Source organism: Arachis stenosperma, chromosome 5, assembly GCF_014773155.1.
Source record: "Arachis stenosperma cultivar V10309 chromosome 5, arast.V10309.gnm1.PFL2, whole genome shotgun sequence".
Lineage (NCBI taxonomy): Eukaryota > Viridiplantae > Streptophyta > Magnoliopsida > Fabales > Fabaceae > Arachis > Arachis stenosperma.
This window is the reverse complement of record NC_080381.1, coordinates 24669741-24686517: the sequence shown is the minus strand read 5'-3', so window position 1 is coordinate 24686517 and position 16777 is coordinate 24669741.

Below are 16777 nucleotides of genomic sequence, written 5' to 3'. Positions count from 1 at the left end.
TTGAATTTGAATATTCCAACATAAAAATTGGTGAAAGAGAGGCTTCACTCTCATCAAACACTGATAGATGAGTCTGAGAACAAAGAAAGAATGGGTAGAAAGGAGGTGAGAAGAGAGATGGTTCGAGAGAGAGAAAGAAAGGGAAGTAAACAGAGAACCAATATTGAAAGTAGCTGAATGAATTCTCAAAAAAAAAAAGTTAAATTGAATACACCTAATAGCTATTGTATATATATGTACATAATAATAATAGTAATTGACTAACTAATTTTGCCAAGGCATTAGGGGTAACAAACCAAAATGCCAACTAGTGCATAATTAGCAACTTGTGACTCAACGTACACCCTCCCACAAATTAGAGTTGTGGATATTTAGAAGTCCTAGTTTAGAAAGATTAATCGTAAAAGGACCTGGTGCCAAAGTTTTTGTCAGAAAATCTCCGAGCTGATTGGACGAGGAGACTGACATCAAGTGAGTGAGGCCAAAAAAATGCTAATTCAGAACGGTGTGGTAATCCACCTCGATATGTCTTATTCGTTCGTGAAAAATAGGATTAGTAGCAATGTAAATGACGGATTCGTTGTCACAAAAGAGAGCAATAGGCTCAGTTAGGGGCAGTCCAAAGTCATGCATGATGAAAGACAGCCATTGAGCTTGGCTATTGGGCCGATGATGATGATGATGATATTGTTATAGAATATTGTTGTAGATATATATGAACAAAAAGTAACCGTTTCTTCAACTCAAAAACGCTCTTTTAATTTCTTACTTATGTTACATTTGTGGTACATAGTCGGTCCCAAGTCCGGATAAAGGAGGAGGGTTGTGTTAGGTCTTCGACAGCCAACATAAAAACTTAGTCGAATCTTTATGACATGGATCAAAGATGTTATTGCGTTAAAGTTAGGCCGTTGCCCGGAAGCAACGCGTTATATGGCTCGCGTACAGTGTCAAATGAGCAAGAGCCGCTGCATCGGTGTCCGGGTGTAGTGTTAAATGAGTAAGGATTCCTGCGTTTTCATGAACGGACGAGAGTAAATAAGCTAGTTCACAAAGAAAAAGGTAAAGATCGGAGCAACAGAAAGTTGAGATTTGGGACATGAAACATAGGTACTATAACAGAAAAATCCATGGAGGTGATGGATACCATGACAAGGAGGAAGATTAACATCGTGTGCCTACAAGAAACAAAATGGGTTGGTGCAAATGCTAGGGAGTTAGATACTTTTGGGTTCAAACTTTGATATACGGAAAATGTGAAGAATATGAATGGAGTAGGTATTATCGTGGATAAGTAGTGGAAGAAGGACGTAGTGAATGTCAAGAGGGTGGGAGATCGGATCATCTCTATCAAACTTGTGGTAGAAGGAAGTATTTTTCATGTGATTAGTGCCTATGCACTGCAAGTGAGTTCAGAAGAGCAACACAAGATAAGATTTTAGGAGGATCTCAAGAGTTTGGTCCAAGACATACTTTCGGGAGATAAGATTTTTTTAGGATGAGATTTAAATGGCCACGTTGGAAGAGAAGTGACTAGGTATGGAAGTATTCACGGAGCCATGGTTTTGAGGTGGTCAATACCGAGGATAAAACTATTTTGGACTTTTCCTCAACCTTTGATCTCTTCATTGCAAATACATGTTTTAAAAAGAGAGGAACATCTTATAACCTATAAGAGTGGCATGACAGGCTCTCAAATCGACTTCTTCTTGTTGAAGAGAGTCAACTGAAAATTTTGCATTAATTGTAAGATTATTCTGGGAAAGAGTTTAACAACACAACATAGGATGCTTGTCATGGATTTTCGCGTTGAGTAAAAGTTGAGAAAAAGACATCATATAAAGAATCCAAGAACGAGGTGGTGATGGATGAAAGGTGAGGAACAAACAAGCTTCCTAAGACAGGTAGAAGAAGAGGCAAAGTGGGATGAGAACGGAAGCGCGGAGGAGATGTGGAGAGAGATGGCAAAAGTTATTAGAAGAACAACAAAAGAAAGTTTTGGTGAATATAGAGGGATAAAATTAAGAGACATGGAGTCCTGGTAGTGGAATACGAGTGTATAAGAAAAGATAAAGGCAAAAATGGTGTGCTTTAAAGAGTGGTTTTTGTGTCGCAATGCAGATAATTGGGAAAAATATAAGACGGCTAAGAAAGAAACTAAAGTGGTTGTAAGCAAAGCAAGAACAAGAGCATATGAGGGTCTTTACCAGTCCTTAGGCATGAAAGAAGGAGAAAAAGGTATATATAGAATCGCAAAGAGCCGTGAAAGAAGTACGAGAGACTTGTATCAGGTTAAGTGCATAAAGGATAAAGATAGAAATGTGTTGGCTCAAGAGGAGAAGATCAATAAAAGGTGGAAGAGCAACTTCTACGAGTTATTTAATGAAGGACAGAAGACTCTTCCAAGCCTTGGTCGGTTATGCATGAGGGAAGAAGATCAAAACTTCGACTACTATCGAAGGATTCGAGACTTCAAGTAAAAGAGACTCTTAAGCGGATAAAAAATAGCAGGGCGGTAGGACCGGTAGTATCCCAATTGAAGTTTGGAAGGGCCTTGGAGAGAAAGGTGTCAGTTAGTTAACCAAGTTTTTTAATGTCTAAAAAGATGCCAGATGAGTGGAGAAAGAGCACCTTGGTACCTATCTACAAGAATAAAGGAAATATACAAAGTTGCGAAAATTATAGAGGGATCATGCTCATGAGCCATACCATGAAGTTCTGGGAAAGGGTGATAGAACGGAAGCTGAGACAAGAGACACAAGTAAAAGAGAACCAATTTGGTTTTATGCCAGGCAGATCCACCACTAAAGCGATATACCTGTTAAGAAGGATGATGGAGAGGTATCGTGGTAATAAAAAGGATCTATATATGGTGTTTATTGATTTGGAAAAAGCTTTCGATAGGGTACTAAGGGAGATCCTATAGAAGGTTTTAGAAAAGAAGAGAGTAAGGATAGCATATATTCGTGCAATTAAAGACATGTATGATGGGGCTACAACTAGTGTGAAGACTTAAGGTGGTGTGACAGAAGAATTTCCTATTGGTATAGGATTATACCAGGGATCATCCTTGAGTCCATACCTTTTCATATTAGTCTTGGAAGTACCTACAGAGCATATCCAAGAGCATGTACCATGGTGCATGCTTTTTGTCGATGATATCGTTCTTATGAAAGAGTCAAGGAAAAACCTAAATAAGAAGTTAGAGTTATAGAGAGAAGCTCTAGAAGTGTATGGTCTGTGCATAAGCCGTAGCAAGACGGAATATATGAAATGTTAGTTAGGCCTGCGAAAGAAAAACCCTAATATAGTCATAAAGATTGGAGATAACATCCTACAAAAAGTTAAGAGTTTTAAGTATCTTGGGTGCATCATACAGGATAATGGAGAGATTGAACAGGATGTAAATCATAGGATCCAAGTAGGTTGGTCAAAATGGTGGAGTGCGTCTGGTTTTATATGTGACAAAAAAGTGCCTTTAAAACTTAAAGGTAAATTCTATCGCACTGCTATCAGACCGGCTATGCTTTATAGTACAGAGTGTTAGGCGGTCAAAAGGGAGCACGAACATAAGCTAAGTGTGGTAGAGATGAAGATGATGAGATGGATGAGTGGTCATACACGATTGGATGAAATAAGGAATGAAGATATAAGAGAGAGGGTTGGAGTAGCATCTATTGTGGAAAAGATGGTAGAATCGCGTCTAAGGTGGTTCAAACATGTGAGAAGAAGACCGACAGAACACCCAGTCAAGAAGGTGGATAAGATGGAAGATAGACAAGGGGTGAAAGGTAGAGGAAGACCTAAGAAGACAATCCATGAGGTGGTCAAACGAAATCTACATGTAAACGGTCTCTATATAGACATGATACATGATAGAGCTCAATGGCGTTGTTTGATTCATGTAGCCAACCCCACTTAGTGGCACAAGGCTTTGTTGTTGTAGTCTCTCTATTTAACGGCCACACTTTCACCATCTCTCACTCTCTGCTTCTCAATCCTTCCGTCGTGGTCAACTTTTCTACTGTTGTCTCCATTGCGTTGTTCCCGCCTTGGCCACCGCGGTTGTCTCATGTCATCGTTCCCCCGTCCCGTTTGTCTTGCTGTGGCCTCGCCTCGCATCCTCTGACCCTCAGCCCTGGGCTGACGTCGCCGCCGTCTCTGCCCCCTTGCATCACCTCCTCCGTTACTAAAGACGTTCGTGCAATGCATCGCCTTTGAGACATTTGAGTCCTCCCTCCATCAACGTCATCGTTGCTGACTCTGTACTGCTCCTTCACTGTTGTCGTCCTATCTTTATTTCTTGTTTTTCTTTCTTTAAAGAATCATCTATTTTTTTTCTTGGCATTTATTTTTTTTAATTCAATAGAAATTGCATGTTATTGATATTAGGGATAGTGGTTAGATTTTGAATGTGTTTTTTGCGATGATTTTTTTGTGACCATTATTGAAAATTCCATGCTTTCTGCAACAAGAAATTCTCCATTAAAGAAATGAATTGATTCATGGTACTTGTTGTGATTCAATTGAGTTAATCCAGACAAAAAAGAAAAGATTGTAATTTTGTGCAATTAAGGGATAAGGAAGATACCTGTGTCTGTCGCGAAAAGAGGCGCACGTTCATGTTTCCATGGAGCAGCGAGTCCTCCCATCATATTTTCACGTTCTTGATTTGTAAAAACTTTGTTTCTATTATTATTAGGGTTTATCTATCATGTAAGTAAATATAAAAAATAGGGCAATTTACCAAAATAAAATGTTTGAGTTTCAATATTACCAGAATACAACTTTTGAATCGTTGATACGCAAATGCAATTTTTCCTAATTCTATGTAATTCGTGGGAGGGGTAGGACGGATTCTGATTGAATGTAAACTGTGGTAGCGGTTCCACGGTTTATGTTGAAATGCCAATGCATAGAAACCGTGGTAGGGGTTCCACGGTTTCTGTTTGAATGTGCAATGAGCATAAACCGCTGTAGGGGTTTAGCAGTTTATGCATGGACCTATTTCGCCTATAAATACTCACCCAGGAGAACTATTGTGATGTAGAGAGTCATTTTCACTTGTTCAAAATGAGTGAGGAGAGTTTTTTGGTCCTAGTCCACTACTCTGGGAAAATTAAAAAAAAAAACAAAAGGCATGGAGTTAAGTTCACTGACAAAGAATCGGTCAGTGTTTTTGTGCGTTCCACGATGACTCTGTCAGAACTAAAGATGAGCATTTTTTAAAAGGTAGGGTTGTGTGGGTCCAAGTGGGTGAAGAAGCTGTTTTACAAGATTCTGATTGCGGTTATTTTAGCTGGGGTGCAGTATGAAACATTTATGATAGGGTCGAACGAAGACATGCTGGTTTTGTTTCATTGTCGGCGCAGTTTTTTGGAGGTGAGAATACACGAGCTTTTTTCCAAGTTGGAAGATGGTTTTGATAGTTCTGGTGCATCGGTGCCAAATCCTCAGTCGATGACGGTAGCCGATGGGTCAACTTCAATGCCTGTCGTTGCAGCTGGTGGTCTGTTAACTGAACCTCCATCTGTTCCACCAGCAGCAACTAGGTCACCTGGTTGAATTCCTGGACTATTTGGTGAGAGTGAGCCGGATCATATTGAGAATGCGATGCGAGAGGATGATCTGGATGATGAGCCAGATCAGATATTGGGAGACAGTGAGAAGGATACTCCAAGGACGCCACCAGCACGTCCGGGGCCATTGAGTTCTGGTTTAGGCCAACAACCGCCACATTTCTCCATGTTGAACGTGGAAGCAATCGGCTAGCACCCGGGCATAGATCCCGCCTCCAGGAGGCAGGGGTTACACGAGGGAAATCCTTTTGGAGACTTTCAGGTTGGCCAATCTTTCTAGACTAAGGAGGAAGCTGTGTTGAGTGTTAAGGATTATAGCATCCGTCGTGGAGTTCAGTATCAGGTGATGGAGTCAGATCATCTGAAGTTTCATGGGAGATGCAAGGTGTTTGGGAATGGCTGCACGTGCTTGATTTGCATCACACTTCGACAGTGTAAGGGTACTTGGGAGGTTAGAAGGTACAACGGACCTCACACTTGCTTGGCGACGTCGATTTCCAGTGACCATCGACAACTCGATCATCATGTCATTTGTGCCAGGATATTTCCATGGTGAGGGCGGATGCAGCGGTTACGATAAAGGTGCTGCAAGAAGCTATGGAGGCAACGTATGGATTCAGGCCAAGTTATAGGAAGGTGTGGATGGCAAAACAGAAGGTTGTTGCACAGATATATGGGAATTGGGAGGAGTCCTATGCCGAGTTGTCACGTTGAATGCTAGGGGTACAAGCTACGATGGAGAGAACCGTGGTAGTGTTGAAGACTTCTCCGGTGCGTGTTGGTGATCAGGTTGATGAGTCCACGAGGTACTTCCATCGTCTTTTCTGGACATTCCCTCTATGCATTGAAGCATTTAGGCATTGCAAGCCACTAGTTAGCATCGACGGGACTCATCTGTACGGGAAGTATGGTGGGACTTTGCTTCTGGCAATCGCACAAGATGTAAACTCGAACATCTTGCCCGTAGCCTTTCCTCTCGTGGAAGGGGAGAATGCAGAGTCTTGGGATTTTTTCTTATTCCACTTGCGTCAATATGTGACTCCACAAGAATGCATTCTGGTGATTTCTGACAGGTATAATGGCATTAAGGCTGCATTAGAGGCAACTGATAGTCCGTGGCAACCGCCTCACGCGTATCGAGCATATTGCATTCGACATGTTGCCGGTAACTTTGCCCCAAAGTTTCAAGGGTCAGGATGTGAGGAGGTTGTTAGTGAATGCAGCGTACGCCAAGACTGAGGCAGAGTTTGACTATTGGTTTGATATCATGCGGACTAAGAATCTGGCCATGTGTGAATGGGCCAACCGACTGGAGTACGATAAGTGGACCCAACACCATGATGAAGGAAGACGGTTTGGCCACATGACCACGAATATATCTAAGTGTGTAAACTCTGTATTGAAGGGGACACGGAATCTGCCAGTTACTGCACTGGTGAAGTCGACATTTGGGAGGCTGGCAGAGCTTTTTGTCATTAGAGGATAGACCACAGAGGCGCAATTGGGATCTATGCAACGATTTTGCCAGGCACTGGTGAAGGCCATAGAGCGGAACTGGAGAGACTCCAAATGCTTCACCATTACTCTGTTTGACAGGCATCAGTATGAGTACACTGTGGCTGAGATGACTCCTACCGGTAACTTTTCGCTTGGTATGTATCGGGTTTCCCTTAGGGTTTGCACTTGTGACTGCGGGTACTTTCAGGCTCTTCATTAGTCGTGCTGCCATGCGATTGCATGCTGTGCCCAATCCCAGTTGGATTGGGCTACCTACGTGCATGAAGTCTATACCATGAGGGAGGTATTTAGTGTATACCAGATGGGGTTTCTACCTCCTATTCCGGAGGGTCTCTGGTCACCTTATGATGGTCTGACAGTCGTACCTGATCCAAACATGAGACGTGCAAGAGAAGTTCGACCAAGATCTACCAGAATCTGTAACACGATGGACGAGGCCGATACTAGTAGGCCGAAACATTGTGGGCTATGCAGACAGACAGGACACATTCGCAGGTCTTGCCCTCAGCGAGCACCAGCACCCGGGGCCGATCCATAAGTGTCATGATTATGTATTTTCTATATTTATTAGGTTGTCATATATTAGTGTCATAGGTATGTAGCTTCTATATTTGCTAGTTTGTCGTAGTTTGTAATTATGATTACGTAACTTCTATATTTGTTAGGTTGTGATATATTGGTATTATCATTATGTTCCTTGTATATTCTGTTGATTTCATTTAATGTAACGTGGTTATCATTAGTGGCCTTCTATGTTACATGTGATTCTCTTTGGTAAACTCGATTCACTATTACTCTATGGTTATGTCCAGTACACGAAACTGACTTCATTAATTAAACATAAACATAAATAACTCGCATACATTAAATAAACATGTTCATACTTAACCATACATAAATGACACAAAACCGGGGATAATAAACATAAATAACCAAATGCTAAATTACTACATAGCTACGGATCCTGGTGGTCCTCCTCTGGCATGTGGCTGTCGTCTCCAAAAGCTCCAACGAGGTGAGACCTTGTACCGCATCGAGCAGTCCATCTCACTCTGACTGGCCTCTAAGGCTGCTCTAGAGGAGGATCAACATGCATACCCACACCATATGCAGATGGAGGTGTCCGTCCCATACTGAACCAATTATCATACGGGGTACCAGCTGGCTCGTTCAGGTCCACATGAAACTGGGGCTGGTGATGAGGTGTCTGTGAAGGCTGATACGGGGTACCCTGAATGTCGTCCATGTGTGGACGGTATCCCTGCTCATCATCCATCTGGGGCTGAGGTGCCTATGATGGCTGATACTGAAAATGATGAGGAACGTCATCTGCGATGATATCTGCAAAGTCGGCGAAGAACTGTGAACTGCCGACATGAGCATCCATATCCATGGTGAACGTCGGGCCCGCTAGGTCATCATACATATGGTGGCCACTGTTATACACAATCTGAGAGCTTGATACATGGGTAACCGGAACCTCATAGGAACCCTCCTCACCCTGTGCTGTGGATGTCTCAGCAGGCCCAACAGAATCGACCCCTGCTCTACCCCCCTCCCCCCGCTGTCTCACTCAGCCATGACAGACACGATGGTCAGCCTGTCCTCCTCCATCGCCGTGGGCGTCCTCATCCTGAATCATCTCATCCAGCCATCGCCACTCCCGATCAGTCGCCCGGGTACCAACACGCCATCGCCTCTCCATGCGCTTGTTATCAGGCACATGGGTCATCGGTACCCGCGTCGGGAGGGGCTATGAAGACCTTCTCTGGATGGCTTCCTGAGTGATCTCCTCCACCCTAGGATCGGCAAATAACAAATTGGGCGACGGAAACTGGTGGGCTACACTGTACCACCAGCGTAAAAACTCTGCTAACGGCCCTGGATTAGCCACCCAGGGGACAGTCAAAACAGCATCTACTCTATTCTGCCAACTCAAATGCCACACCTGATAGTATGACGGAAACCACCTATCACCGCTCGTACCGTCCTTGGCATGGAGCCAGTCAATATTTGATGCCGTATCAGGCACGTGCTGAACGCCACCGAGCTTCGGCAACACCCTATCCACCTGGTGCCACTCAATGACGGCGAAGTAAATCAGACTAGTACATGCGCACCATAATCGACTATGCTCCTCAGCTAGAATCTCCAGATGAACAACGGCCAGCACATCCAGTGCAACATAAGGCTCCCAGACAATCTACAAATGTGTACAACATGATCAATTAATTTGTTGAATACTTATAAATTACGAAAAAAGAACAAAAATGGGTAACAACAAATACAAAACTTACATCTCGATCACCTAAGCGGTCCAACAGAAGCCGACACTGGATGTGGTTAAACAATCAAATAAACTGATAACAGATAACTTAATTACTTTAACCTAAAAAATGAAAATTGAAGTTCTAATTTTCTTGAGTATCGATACCTTGATGCCAACGGAAAAGAAAAATCGTCGAATCTACGCGATCTGAGACTGGGGAACCGCCAGAAGATCCACGACTGCAGTAACTGGAATGGGCCGGCCAAGTTCGTCACACTCCTGTTTGCAACCCGATACATACATCAATATAGCCAGGCTAATGCTGCCGAATCCCAACTGTAACTGTCTATGTCATCAAGTCTCACCACAAAGGACAACCACCGAATATGAACCCGATTTTCACTGTTATCACCGAACAACTGAGTGGATAGCAGCATCATAATATAGGCCGGTGCATATATCCGTACAGTATCCTTAGTGGCATCCTAGGGCAACACCTTGAATCTCTCATGAAACCAGGTGAAGTGAACCGTAAACTGCTTCACTTTATTTGGTGGGGGAAGCTCGCCAAAGAGTTCCTGAAACCACTCCCAAGCGGCTCGGCCATCCTCCATCAGCTTCTCAAAATCTGTCAAGCACCCGGATACAGGTAAACCATCCACGGGCAACCCCAGCTGGTATGCGACATCTTGCAGCGTGATGGTGCTCTCGCCGAATGGCATGTGAAAGGTGTGCGTCTCAGGACGCTACCTCTTAATGAATGCGCTGACGAGGGGTTCATCCAACCAGAACCATCTCGTGTTGAGCCTCGCTAGGTGGTATAGACCTGCCTCTCCAAATACAGTATGATCCTGTCATGCAGAGGCATATTCTGTTGTCTCCGGACACTAGTGATGCACCTACTAGACTGTAACAGGTGAGATGAAAAACCAACAACTAAGTGAGATTGCATCACTAACAACCATTCTACGTTCAAATTAATAAGGCTATAATATAAGGCACAAATCTTTAATTCAACATAAGCAATTACTAAACATAACATGATATAATCTAAATCGAACGTTCAACAAAGCTAAAAAACACTTATAATTTTTTAAATTTAAGAGTGCAAATATAACCATGAGGTTCAACTTACAAAATCTACCTTTTAAACCTACATGTTTAAAAGTTCAAATTTTAAAACTTTGTTTTCAGACATGAACGCTTAGATAGCATCAAATTTGAGTTTGAACCCTATGTCTTAATTAAGAGAGGGACAATACTCTACTTAAATATTTGGACCTATCTCCTAACTTCAAAATCCTAATCCTAATTAACAAATCCTAATCCTAAATAACCCTAATCCTAATCCTAAATAACCCTAATCTGTAACCTACATTTCTCTATTAAATGAAATACAACGAATAAAAGATAACAGGCCTACCTCTTCGTTGATGCTGCCGGCTACGTGAGCAACACCATTCAGACAATAAAGACTGCGTTCATCTGCCATGATCCCAGCCCAAGAAAATTTTCAAACACTCAACTTTTCCTATTCATCCTCTCTCTAGAAACGCCACTTTCTCTCACTAAAGTTGGAAGTGTTTTCGAATGAATAATCTGCTGCACCCCTTCCACGTATTTATAGTAGAGCATAAACCGCTGGACCCTTTCCACGGTTTATGCTCATTGCACATTCAAACAGAAACCGTGGAACCCCTACCACGGTTTTCATGCATTGGCGTTTCAACATAAATCGTGGAACCCCAACCACGGTTTACGTTCATTTAGAATCCGTGGTACCCCTCCCACGGATTACATAGAATTAGAAAAAAATTACATTTTCGTCTCAAAACATCAAAAGTTGTATTTTGGTAATATTAAAGCTCAAATATTTTATTTTGGTGAATTGCCCTAAAAAATATTAATTTTTAATGTATTTATTTTATATTTTTTAAATAAAAATAGTTTTATTATACATTTAAATTTTTTTAGTAACCAAATTGATTCAAATCCAACAATCTTTTACGTAATATACACATAAAATCACGCTACTTTTTTTTTCTTCTTTTATTGGTATTTCTTCTTCATGTATTTTTTTTACTGTTTTTTATTTTTATTTTTTTGTCCTCATCTTTCTCATTTGATATTGTCTTCTTTGTTTGAATTTTTTTGTTTTATTTCTCTTGAGAGAATAAAACAAAAAAATTATGATAAAAATAAATTAAAATAATGAAAAAATGAAAAAAATAGCAAAAGATGTAGAGAAAAAAGAAAAAATTTTTGAATTATTTAAAATTTATCAGAACAAAAAATACCAAAATTTGTTAACACGTAAATGTTTAAGTTTTGACACCAAAATTTTGTTATGAAAATATAAAAATATCTTTTTAATGCTGTATTTTTTTCTGTTGCTCTTATTTCTTTTTTTAGGAGTATTTTTTTTCCTATTATACTTGAATGAATATGTATATATTATATTATAATTTTATTTAATTGAATGAATATAAGTTCCTCTTCTTTTTACTAATTTTGCAGCATTATGTGTTTTTTTTATTCTTATTAAGAGAGTAAAAACAAGAAGAATCATAAGAAGGTAAAACAAGAAGAAGAAGATGAGTAAAAAAAGATGATGATGATAATGAAGAGATGAAAGAAAAGGAGGAGTTTTAAATTATCATTAAGTAAACTATGATTGTTTTGAACTAAGTTTGTTTGTGTATCGTCATTATTAAGAAGAAGAAAAAGAAGAAGCGCGTGATATAAAAAACGGTTATAACAATTTGGTTGAACTTGATTAAGTATTTTATTTGGTTGTAAAATTTTATTTAAATATTTAAAATTTTCCACTGATGATAAATTTATTATGTGCTCTTATATCACATGTTAGCTAAACCATTATTATTATTATTATTATTTCAGTTTCATTTGCATTCTTGCAAAATATGGTGTTTTCTTTAATGATTCTAAAAGGTTCAAGGGATCCAAGTTGGTTCGCTGGATACGGAGAGAAGAGAAAGCTTTTTTAAAATATAAAATCTAAATAATGAAATAAAATAGAGTAAAGAATTGAATAAGGGATGAAGTCTTGTTTGTTTATTTGGCCTTTTTGATTTGTGGTTATTTGTAATTTTAATGTTTGTGTTCGTCTGATCATTTTCTTCTTGGCTATTTTGGTATTTTTGTTTTTTATGCTGGGTATATTTGTTTTTTTATCTTTAGGTATTGTGGTAATTTTATGTTTTGGTGTTTCCAATTTTTTTTATGTTGGAGTTGTTTATATTTAATGTGAAGTTATTGATAATAAATCTATGAAAAATATTAAGAACTATCAGAATTTATTAATTTTAATTATTATTTAATAATTAATTTATTTTATTTAGAGTAATTACTCAAACTCCAAAGATTTTAGAATTGAACATTTTAGTCTTCAAAGAAAATTAATACACAGATTAATTCTCAAAGTTTTATTTCGACAGACAAATCAGTTCCCAATTCATTTTTCAGCAGAATAATTACCCAGATCAGTCCCCAAAAAATTTAAAAACGGACCTTTTAGTCCCCAAGAAAAACTAATATACAAACTACAAATCAATCCTCAACGTTTTTCTCTATTAAACATAATAGTCCTCCGTCCAAAAATAAAATAAAATAAAATAATAATTATTATTAATTACACAATAATATTGTATGTACTATATTTTTTGTATTTTTTGGACAAAAATAATGATAAATTTATTTATTAAATTCTTTTATATATATATATATATATATATATATATAGTCACTCAATAATAATAATAATAATAATAATAATAATAATAATAATAATAATAATAATAAAATTATTAGAGATTATTTTACAAAAAATTTAAGATTAAAACTATTTCATATTTTTGTATTTAATATAATTAAAAGATGTCCTATGTAAAAACAAATATATATATATATATATATATATATATATATATATATATATGTTTGTATTAAAAAATATGTATTAAAAGAAAAGATTTTAATTTGGATTTATATTAAATACATATTTTTTTAATGCAAACATATTTTTTAAAATAGTACATCTTTTGATTATATTAAATACAAAAATATCAAATCGTTTTAACTTTGAATTTTTTGTAAAATAATCTCTAATAATTCTATTATTATTATTATTATTATTATTATTATTATTATTATTATTATTGAGTGACTATATATATATATATATATCTTTTCTTTTAATACATATTTTTTTACATAAGACATCTTTGATTATATTAAATACAAAAATATCAAATAGTTTTAACTTTGAATTTTTTGTAAGATAGTCTCTAATAATTTTATTATTATTATTATTATTATTATTATTATTATTATTATTATTATTATTATTATTATTATTATTGAGTGACTATATATATATATATATATATAATCTTTTCTTTTAATACATATTTTTTTTACATAGGACATCTTTTGATTATATTAAATACAAAAATATCAAATAGTTTTAACTTTGAATTTTTTGTAAGATAGTCTCTAATAATTTTATTATTATTATTATTATTATTATTATTATTATTATTATTATTATTATTATTATTATTGAGTGATTATATATATATATATATATATATATAAGAATTTAATGAATAAATTTTTCATTATTTTTGTCTAAAAATACAAAAAAATATAGTACAATATTATTGTGTAATTAATAATAATAATTATTTTATTTTATTTTATTTTTGGACGGATGACTATTATGTCTAATAGAGAAAAACGTTGGGATTGATTTGTACATTAATTTTTTTGGGACTAAAATGTCCGTTTTTAAAATCTTTGGGGACTGATTTGGATAATTACTCTATCGAAAAATGAACTAAGGACTGATTTGTCTGTCGGAGTAAAACCTTGGGAATTGATCTGTATATCAATTTTCCTTGAGGACTAAAATGTCCGATTTTAAAATCTTTGGAGACTGATTTGGAAAATTCTAACTCTTTTAATCTAGTAATCTAACATATTTTATCTTATACTTTAAACGTTGATGACTAACCGAAGACTAAAATTAATAAATTCTAATAACTCTCTAACATTTTTCTAAATCTATTATTTTGTAATTTTATTCTAAGTTGTGTTTATAAATTTTATATTTTCATTTATATTGACGATTTTTTCTTTAGAGTATTTTTCATTTTTTGCTTATTTTTTTTATTTTTTTTCTATTGACATTGGTATCAAGGTTAATGTGGGTATTTTAGAGATAGCATTTTTTATTTAGATAGTTTGCTATTTTTCACCAAAGTCTATTGTAAAAACTCGAATTTTTATGCCAACACGATGTTTTTAGAAAAATGCTATTTTCAGCAATTGATTTTATTTTGATGAGTTAATTCCAAATTTTGAAGTAAAATAAATGATAATATAATTTTATTATTATGTTATTAATTTATTTTACATGCTATAATTATAATAGAGTCTAGATAATAATAATAATAATATTATTATTAAGTCCAATATTTGTCGATATAAGTAATTATCGATATTTTTTTATGAGCTTAGAGTTGCTAATACTTTATCAAATATCTTTTATCCTTATGTTACTAATGTCATTGATATTAGAAACTTATATATATTTAACCCTATATATATATATATATATATATATATATATATGTATTACTTGTGTTTTAATATATTCAGTTTCATAATTATTCGTTTAAGATATTTATAACTTGAACCGCTGACTCATCAGTCCCATAACTTGACACTTAGCATATGATCACCAATAATTATAATCATAATCCTTGTTCCATTTAATTTACTTGGTCGAAGCCATAAAGGAACCAAGAAAAAAGAAAGAGTAAAGTATTGTTTTTGTCCCCAACGTTTGGGGTAAGTCCTATAATTGTCCCTAATGTTTCATTCATCCTATTTATGTCCTCATCGTTCCAAACTTGATTCAATGTTATCCTTCCATTAACTTCACTGACGGAACACTAACGGAGCTGCCTACGTGGATGTGAGACGTTGGTAACCCCAAACGTGTGTATTGACACGAGTTTCCCTTCGTGCATAATATTTTCTTTTACCATACGAAACGCTTGCATTCAGAGGAGATGAAGGAAAACGTAACACTTCACATTCCACCCACACTCCCTGAACCCTATCGATTTTTTATCCTCTGTTCTTTGCGCTCGATTACAAAGGAAGAAGACGGATTGAAGCGAGTTCGTGTTTTGGTATTTTCTACACACGAGAGTATTGCCCCGTCTTGGTGGTACTAAAAACTTTGAAATGGCACAGAGTGAAAAGTTATGTGCAATCTATGTTTGATATTCATTTGAAGGGAATGGTTCATGCAAGTAAAGATGTTAATGCATATGGTTTCTGTGATTGCAATATTGTTGCTGTTAGGGTTTGGGGTTGTTGATGTAAGTAGAATGTTTGTTTACACTTTCTGCCCTGCACATTGATTACCATTATTTTATGATGTTTGAAACTTGTAATAGGAAAAGTAGCAGAAGAGATGAGTCATTTTAGTATAAAAATTTATCACCAGGGGAGGTTTTGGCTTGAAGAAGGTACTGTTAGGTATTTGGGTGGGGAGACATCCATTGTAGACTACTGTGATGAGGATGAATGGAGTTTGATTGAGGTTTATGAAATAGTGAGTAGTCAGGAATATTTGAAGAAGGACATCGCTGTGATGTGGTATAAAGCTGTGAATGTTGGGTTAGAGGAAGCGCAAAGTCACTCCAAACCTTGCTGTAAGACTATGTCATTAATCTTTTATTTTTGTACTTACTTATGTCTTCATCATTTTGGTCATTGAATTATCTGCCCATCTGTTTTGTGCGCAGGTTAACAATGTTGCTAATTCTACTTCAAAGGGGAGGTCACGGAGAGGGGTCAGAAAAAGTGCCAAACTCTCTGCCAAGTCGTGCACGAAATTGTAATCACACTTTTGCAATTCCGCACAACTAACCAGCAAGTGCACTGGGTCGTCCAAGTAATACCTTACGTGAGTAAGGGTCGATCCCACGGAGATTGTCGGCTTGAAGCAAGCTATGGTTATCTTGTAACTCTTAGTCAGGATATCAATAATTCTCAGGTTTAATTGTGCTGAGTAAAAGAACATGAAATAAATACTTGTTTTGCAGTAATGGAGAACAGGCTGAGGTTTTGTAGATGCTCTATCTTCTGAATCTCTATTTTCCTACTGTCTTCTTCTTCAAGCACGCAAGGCTCCTTCCATGGCAAGCTGTATGTAGGGTTTCATCGTTGTCAATGGCTACCTCCCATCCTCTCAGTGAAAATGTTCAATGCGCTCTGTCACAGCACGGCTATTCATCTGTCGGTTCTCAATAAGGTCGGAATAGAATCCAGTGATTCTTTTGCGTCTGTCACTAACGCCCAGCCTTCAGGAGTT